Here is a 9,259-nt window from a genome sequence, read left to right as displayed (position 1 = left end):
CTGAAATCATAATTTCTCAAAAACAACTATGGAGCTAGGTTAGTGATACAAATATGCGAGTAAGAGGTATAGTTTTCCTTCTTTAATGAGTATAGTTGACGGTCATATTTCGCACTTAACGACCATCAACACCCTCCAAATGGAAAAGAAGGAGCCAGCATGCCACAGCACAGCTGGTCCTATGACATGTGGTAGAACTCGGCGTGACGCACAGTTGGCCAATGGTGGCACATCACGGCAGGCAGGAGTTTTTCGCCAGGCAGGCACGTCCTGCCAGGCAGGAACTGCTCGCCAGCTAGGAGCTTCACAGCAGGCCTGTGCTTCTCAGGAAGCCGGACCATCACACACTACACCCTCGCCAGATGCCTCAGCACAGCCTCACCCAAACACGACTCACATGAGCTTCAAGGAGGCCTACGGGTATTACACCCAGGGTGGCCAGACCTCGTACCAGCCTGAGGGTAGCATGGGGTATGGGCATGACCAGGGGTTTTACTACCCCTCGGGTATGGGGACCTCTCATGGCCCACAGGTCGGCCCGTCTACGTCAGCTCGCTTTGAATACGACAACACGCTCACACGGGGGCTGTCGGATCTCACTGCCTGAGTTAGTGCCATGGAGTTACATCAGGAGGAGTTGGGACACAGCCTCAATCACAACACCAGTCTCACACAGGAGAGTTGGGGGATGTTATCCTCCATGTCCTACGATTAGCACAACGGTATGTACTACACCCTGTCACATCAGACCAGTAGCCCCGAGCTTCGTTGAAGCTTGGGGGAGAGATCGTTAGTATCCAGGTAAGTCGTCATACCCGCTCGTTCAGCTTGTCATAATCCTAGTAAAAAAAGAAAATTGCCCTGCTTAGAATAAATGTGTGGAAATCCGTGCAAACTCTTATCACGGAAATGATAAATAGTTGCTCTATTTCAGCTTTGCATGTGCCCCATTTATAGCTTTTTACTCATCTAGTACTAGAGCTAGTTGGCACATAACAGACACATTATAAATATGTTTGTGTGGGAGCATTAACATGATTTCTGAGTCTAAGTTGTTGTGGGATTCAAGATGGCCTACATTGGAATTAAAATTGTATACCTCAGTAAGGGAAATTCTCGGAATAACATTAAAACTTGGTAAAAGGTTTCCCTGATAGTTTACATATCCCATCTAGAGGCATAATGATATATCATGTGCTACCATAGGCTATCTTGATTTACCTTGAGCTTTGTCGAATGGTGAGTTCGCTTGAGGAAAAGTACTTGTCATCTGCTGGTCTTTCTCCTTCGCGTACCCATTTCTTTGCTAGCCTCAAAATGTCTAGCATGACAATCACCTACTCCGGGTGTTGTCATCCACTTTGGCCAGACAATTCCACACAGCTCCAGCCCAAAATCTCCACTATGTGCCTATCCACTCCAAAAAGGGTCAAAATCTTTCAAAATTTCCCTCTAAAAAAATTCAATTTAGGAAGGACATGGAGTAACCTTCTTCTTTAAAAAAAATGATGAAAAGAAGTGCCCATGATCCTCAGCAAAAAAAAAGTTCAAAAGAGGTGTTCAATAAAATGACCCAAAAATATTTCGAAAAGTGTGAGTCAATTTCTCCCTCTCCCCTGGACATTTGTGATTCCATAAGATCAGAATTTGATCAAGTACCTTCCTCTTGCGAACCACTCTTCGGCTCGGCAACACAGGTAATCAAGGTATGTCACACTCTTCCTGCCCAAAACTCTAGATATCAGCCTTAGAATAGGAAGAAGTTGGTCAAATTTCGACCTTGGTGAGGATAATACACCTTGAGCGATTAAGAGCACCTTCAGGGAACCTTAATCATATGCATACTTGAGAAATATTCCGAGAATGAACCTGAACAGGATAAACAAGAGAATATTTCGGTGAAGGTTGTTCAGTCCTCCAACCGCTCAACACAAGGGATGAAATGTGAAATAAGCCCCATCATTTAGAACAAATAGGTATGAGCCAACTTACCCGACGTACATACAGATAGAGTAATATGCTGTGCGCAGGGTACCTGCAGAGGGCAAACATCGACGCAACTCCTGATCCACCGAGCCTCAGTATTAAGCTTTGCTCGAGGATGAGAAAAAGTTTAAGCTTGGGGGGGTGTTGACGGCCATTATTTCACGTTTTGACCGTCAACTTCTCGTGAATAAATCGTGTTTTGCAACCATGTTCCATGCATATTTTATTTAATCCTAATAAGTTCCACAAGTTTTGGATGAGTTGTGCTTGCAAGAATCCACTGTCCAAAGATGGTCGAAATCAGAGAAAATCCCGGCCGCCCGGCACATTCCGTGCCGACCGGCCTAACACCTCCACATACATGGGTCCAATATTCTTACTGGAGCAATGTGACACATTCATAAGATTATAGAACAAGGCGAACATCTCATATCCTGTTGGTGGACCCAGAAGGCACAAGGTTCAAACCAAAAACCCACATGCCAGTGCCAAGAACGTCAAATGGGGAAACCACCCAGTCCAGAGGCAATGTGGAGCGTTGATGTGCAATCTCGGCGAAACGGATGGCCGAGAGGCTCTAAAGGCAGGCCGCCAGGCCCACTCCGGGCCGCACGGCCTAAGATTCGAGCATCCGAGGAAACTACCCGACTTACCGACCTCCTGGAGGGATCAGGAGCCGTCCGCGAAGTCGGTGGACAGGTGGCAGCAGGGCCAGACCGGCCGGCCTAGGCCAGGTTGCCCGGCCCCACAAGTCAGCCACTGGAGCTCCCCTTTCGCGTGAAGTTCAAGCCAAGTCAGGGGTAGCGTAATCTTGCAGCGGATACCTGACTACCGAATTTGAGTAGCTATAAATAGCCCCCCCCCATCCTCACTTGTAAACACACACTAAAAAGGAGCAATTCACTCTTCTCAAGTCTAGAGTAGGTTAGTAGTTGGGAGTTAGAGTTGAGTCGAGCTTGTCTCGGGGATCCGGAGTCGTCATCGGAGCTCGGTATAAGCTCTTGTATCTTTTCTTTTGACTATTTTAATATAAGTAATCTTCTTTACTTACTTGAGTCAGCTTTACTTTCCGCAAGTATTTATCTTTTCAAGTACTAGTACTTGTCTGCAGGAGTAAGTTTTACCTCTAGTTCAGTTTAAGTTCTCTTTCTTGCCTTGCGGAGTTAGTCTTACGGGTTTTCTCGCCCGTACTAGTGTAACTCAAGTTAGTTCACTAGGTTGAGGGGGATTTCTCTTGAAGGCCTCAAGAGAAATCCTAGTATCGAGAGCAAATGTGGTGTCGGACTCAGTGCTAGCTAGGAAGTGTGTTCCACCCCACGGCACCATAGTGGTAGGCGGCAAGTGGTGACAGCCTTGTCCGTGCCTCGTAGTCCACCACATTCGGGTGTTTTCATAGCAATAGTTGCCGAAGGAACATTGGGCTCCCTTCTCATCCCTGTCTGAGCCCTTCTCTTAGGCCGCCAAAATAAGCTCCTGGTTCCGACATCAAGATAGAAGCTTAGATTAGTCCTAGTGAGGCGAGCTCAGTAGTTTAGAAGTGTTTCAGGAGTCCTTTCTCGCTCGTTGTCCTCCCAGCTGCTACCTCTCTAAGGTATAGAATCTCATGTGTGTCAAGCGGTAATAGACTGGCCATTTATCTTACCCGTTATCTGGCTTACCCCTACTGAATTAGTCGATCGATAAACTCAGTAAAGGTTGCCACTATAATTTACGATACATTTTACCATAGTGCTTCCCTGAGGATTTCACGATACCCCGGAATACTCTGAGGTGAAGTGCTACACAGGTGAATTTTGTGCGCGTGCAGAATACTTAAGCAGATTGTCCATAAGAGACACCTACAATCGTAGTCTGGACCGATTACGAGCGGGTTGCCCTCGAGCTGCTGAAGAGGTAGTCGTACGGCCACGCCAAGCGATTCGAAACAGAATTCCTCATGATGATGGGACTCTGCCAGGACATGAACCGCGCATTCACGGCTGCAGGATTGTCGTGCTTCGCCGACATCACCGAAGCAGGTTCGCACCTCCTTACCATGGAATTCTTAACAACGCTGCATGTTGAGACCGTTGGAAAAGAAACTATAATCTATTTTCACTTTTTCAACGAGTTCATTGAAATGAAGCTTAGAGACTTTAGCAATGCACTGGGCTTTTGTAAGAAATGCACCTAAGAGGGTACTGCGCTAACAGAAGAACATGACTATGACCGTAGTGCTTGGTGGAGTGAAATCTCAGATGAATCAGTAAGTAGTAAAAATAGTATTGTTTCTATTCATAACCCAACTCTGAGAGTCCTAGCCAAGTACCTTGCTATGGTAGTCTTTTCCCGAGCAGACCTGAGGCTGTGCAGCTCCTCGGAGCTCATGTGTCTGTTCACTATGGCAAAGAAGATTCGCTACTCACCCATCATGGGCATGGTAGCACATTGGCAGAAAATGATCACAAGCAAATCTCCCATCGACATAACCTCACTGGTCACCCGCATTGTGCGGTATGTCGGTGTTTTGGAGAATGCTCAAGTCACATATCACGCGCACATGATTCATGAAGGTCCCGGGAACTCGGTGTTTATGTGATATCCGGGGTATGAAAAGGAGTTCGAGCTTCCATGCCTGAAACTCTCACTCTACTCCGTGAAACGTTTGACCCTCCAGATGGAAAAGAAGGAATCAGCACGCCACAGCACAGCTGGCCCCATGACATGTGGTAGAACTCGGCATGATGCACAGTTGGCCGAGGGTGGCACATTACGGAAGGCAGGAGTTTCCCGTCAGGCAGGCACATCCTGCCAAGTAGGAACTTCCCGCCAGCCAGGAGCTTCACGGCAGGCCCGTGCTTCCCAAGAAGACGGACCATCACACGATGCACCCTCACTAGATGCCTCAGCTCAGCCTCACCCAGACACAGCACACATGAGTTTCAAGGAGGCCTATGGGTATTACACCCAGGACGGCCAGACCTCGTACCAAGGTGAGGGTAGCATGGGGTACGGTCACGATCAGGGGTTTTATTACCCCTCAGGCATGGGGACCTCTCAAGGTCCACAGGTCGGCCTGTAAGTGTCAGCACATTTCGAGTTCAACAACCCACTCACACCGGGGCTGTCGAATCTCACTGCCCGAGTGGGTGCCCTGGAGTTACGTCAGGAGGAGATAGGACACAACCTCGATCACAACACCAGCCTCACACAGGAGAACTGGGGGATGCTATTCTCCATGCACTATGACTAGCACCATGGTACCTACTACCCCCCACCAGATCCAGACCAGCAGTCCTGAGCTTCATTGAAGCTTGGGGGAGAGATTGTTAGTGACCAGGTAAGTCGTCATACCCGCTCGTTCAGCTTTGCCATGAGTTGTAGTAATAGTAGTTAAAAAAAGAGAGTTGCCATGCTTAAAATAAATTAGATTTATATGTGTGGAAATCCGTGCAAGCTCTTATCTTGGAAATAATGAATAGTTGCTCTATTTGAGCTTTGCATGTGCCCCATTTATAGTATTTTACTCATCTAGTACTAGAACTAGTTGGCACATAATAGACACATTCAAAATATGATTGCATGGGAGCATTAACATGATGTCTAAGTCTAAGTTGTTGTGGGATTCGAGATGGCCTACATTGGAATTAAAACTATATACCTTAGTAAGGGAAATTCTCAGAATAAATTAAAACATTGTGAAAGATTTCCCTGCTGGTTTACATGTCCCATCTAGAGCCATAATGTTGTATTTTACATGAGCTACCATAGGCTATCTTGATTTACTTTGAGCATTGTCGAATAGTGAGTTCGCTTGAGGAAAGGTACTTGTCATCTGCCGGTCTTTCTCGTTCGCGTACCCATTTCTTTGCTAGCCTCAAAATGTTTGGTATGGCAAATCACCTACTCCGGTATTGCCATCCACATTCACCAGACAATTCCACCACAACTCTAGCCCAAAATCTCCACTGTGTGCCTATTGATTCCAAAAAGGGTCAAAAGTTGTTCATAATTTCCCTCTGAAAATATTCGTATCAGGAAGGACATGGAGTAATCTTCTTTTAAAAAAAGGATGGTGAAAAGAAGTACCCATGATCCTTAGAAAAAGAGTTTAAAAGAGGGGTTCAAATAAAATGACCCAAAAACATTTCTAAAGTGTGAGTCCATTATTCCCCCTCACCTAGATATTTGTGATTCTATAAGATCGGAATTTTATCAAGTACCTACCTCTCGCGAACCACTCTTCGGCTTGGCAATACAGGTAATCAAGGTATGCCACACTCTTCCTACCCAAAACTCCACATATCAGTCGTAGAATAGGAAGAAGTTGGTCAAATTTCGACCATGGTGAGGATCACACCTTGAGCGATTGAGAGCACCTTTAGGGAACCCTAACCATAATTGTGCATACTTGCAAAATATTCTGAGAATGAACCTGAATAGGGAAACAGGAAAATGTTCTGGTGAAGGTTGTTCAGTTCTCCAACCGCTCAAGCCAAGGGATGAAATGTGAAATAAGCCCCATCAACCAGAGCAAATAGGTATGAGCCAACTTACTCGACGTACATACGGATAGAGTAATATGCTGAGCATAGGGTACCTACAGAGGACAAACATTGATGCAACTCCTGATCCACCGAGCCTCAGTGTAAGCTTTGCTCGAGGACGAGCAAAAGTTTAAGCTTGGGGGTGTTGAAGGCCATTATTTCACGTTCTGACCGTCAACTTCTCGGGAGTAAATTGAGTTCTTGCACCATGTTCCATGCATATTTTGTTTAATTCTAATAAGTTCCACAAGTTTTGGATGAGTTGTGCCTGCAGGAATTCACAGTCCAAAGATAGTCGAAATTAGAGAAGATCCACGCCACCCAGCCTTATCCGTGACGGCCGGCCTGACACCTCCATATACATGGGAGCGATCCTTTTATAGGAGTAATGTGACATGCTCACAATGCTCATGAGCGAGCGAACATCTTAGATTCAGTCGGTGGACCCCGAAGGCATGAGGATCAAGCAAAGGACCCACAAACCAGTGCCCAGATCATCAAGTGGGGAAACCACCCATCTCAGAGGCATTGCGGAGCATTGATCTGTAATGTCGGTGAAACGGAGGGCCACCGGGCCTCGGAGCCAGGCCGCCCGGCCTCCCCCGGGCAGCCCGGCCTTGGAATCTATCATCCGAGGAAACCACCTGAAGTACTGACCTCCTAGAGTGATCAAGAGCCGTCCACAGATTGTCGGTGGACCGATGGCACAGGCTAGGCCAGGCTGGCCTAGGCCAGGCCGCCCGGCCCCAGTCTGTAGCCTCTCAGCTCCCGACTTCGCGTAGAAGTTAAGCACAACCACCACAGTTGCGTACCACCGGCGCTACCTGAATTACCGGCCATCAATTGACCTTGGAGTGCTATAAATAGGACCCTCTCCATCACTTGTAAACATACACTCAAAATGGAAATTATCTCTTCTCAAGTCTAGAGTAGGTTAGTAGTTGGGAGTTAGAGTCGAGTCGAGCTTGTCTCGGGGATCCAGAGTCGTCATCGGAGCTCGGTATAAGCTCTTGTATCTTTTCCTTTGACTATTTTAGTAAAAGTAATCTTCTTTATTTACTTGAGTCAGCTTTACTTTCTGCAAGTTCTTTATCTTCTCAAGTACTAGTACTTGTCTGCGGAAGTAGTTTACCTCTAGTTCAGTTTAAGTTATCTTTCTTGCTTGTCGGAGCTTGTCTTACGGGTTTTCTCGCCTGAACTAGTGTAACTCAAGTTAGTTCACTAGGTTGAGGGGGATTTCTCTTGAAGGCCTCAAGAGAAATCCTAGTACTAAGAGCAGACGTGGTGTCTGACTCAGTGCTAGTTAGGAAGTGTGTTCCACCCCACGGCACTGCAGTGGTAGGTGGTAAGTGGTGACAGCCTTGTCTGTCCCTCGTAGTCCACCACGTTCGGGTGCTTTCATAGAAGTAGTTGCCGAAGGACGTCGGACTCCCTTCTCATCCCTTTCTGAGTCCTTCTCTTAGGCCACCGAAGCAAGCTCCAAGTGCCGGCATCATGACGGAAGCTTAGATTAGTTCTAGTGAGGCTAGCTCAGTAGTTTAGAAGTGTTTCAGGAGTCCTTTCTCACTCGTTGTTCTCCCAGCTATTGACACAGAATCGCGCCAACACACTTGAATGTGCTAGAACGCGCGACGATCGTCAAAACGATCAACACAGCAAAAACCCTGAGCGGACCGGTCTAACCAGTTTCGCCGACCGGTCTGACCGGTGCAGGCAGGAAACTCGCGAAGACCTAGAACAACAAGCTCGGGAGGGACCCCATCAGAGCTCGTGATCGTAGGGTTGCTCTGAGCTCGGCAGGCCACTCAGAACATCTTCAAACGCCGCTGGGACGAAGGAAGAAAGCAATCTAGGGTTGGAAAAGGCTAGGGTTTGAGAGATAAAAGTAATGCGATTTTTTGTATTGATTCGATTGGGAATAACCTAAATCGGCCTTAGCCTTTATATTTATAGGCCGGGGAAGACGTACCCCTTCACGAGTAGGATTACATGAGGACTCTTCACAAAAACCCTAATTCTACTCGGACTGTACAGACCAGACCGGTCTGACCGGTCGGCCCGACCGGTCAGACCGGTCGACCTCAGCAGGTGCCAAATTTGGCTATCAACATATGCCCCCCTGCTTTTTGGTGAGTTTCACAAGCCAAAAAGCAAGAACTATCCTGATGTTCATGTTTTACACAGAGCATACAATTCTAAAAATAAAACTAAGGGCGATATCCAATACCGGCCGTCTTTGTCTTCACGCACTTTGCCAAACGCTAGGATAGAATTTCTTCAAATATCTCCCATTGATAGCCCTGGGTAGACGTTCACCTTGCACCGTCTCCACCATATACGAATTTCCGGAGATAACTTTGATAATCTTGTATGGACTCTCCCAACTTGGCGACCATTTGCCAAACTTGTTGCTTTTCATCCCAAGAGACAAAATTGTCTTCCAAACCAGATCCCCAACCTGAAAAGATTTAAGTTTTACCTTTTTGTTGTAAGCTCTGGCCACCCGAAGCTTATCTTTATCAATCTCCTTCAAAGCCTTCAAATGCTTGTCGGTCACCTCATCAATATTATCCATCATCAAATCATGGTAATCAACAGCGGAGAGATCATTTTGCTTTGCCAACCTATATGCACCCAAATTTACCTCAACGGGTAAAACGGCCTCTTGACCATACACAAGCTCAAAAGGAGTAACCTTAGTAGAACCATGTCTAGATATACGATGAGCCCACAATGCTTCGGATAAC

The sequence above is a fragment of the Panicum virgatum genome, chromosome 7N (assembly GCF_016808335.1).
Source record: "Panicum virgatum strain AP13 chromosome 7N, P.virgatum_v5, whole genome shotgun sequence".
NCBI classification, from domain to species: Eukaryota; Viridiplantae; Streptophyta; class Magnoliopsida; order Poales; family Poaceae; genus Panicum; species Panicum virgatum.
This window is presented reverse-complemented; position numbering follows the sequence as displayed.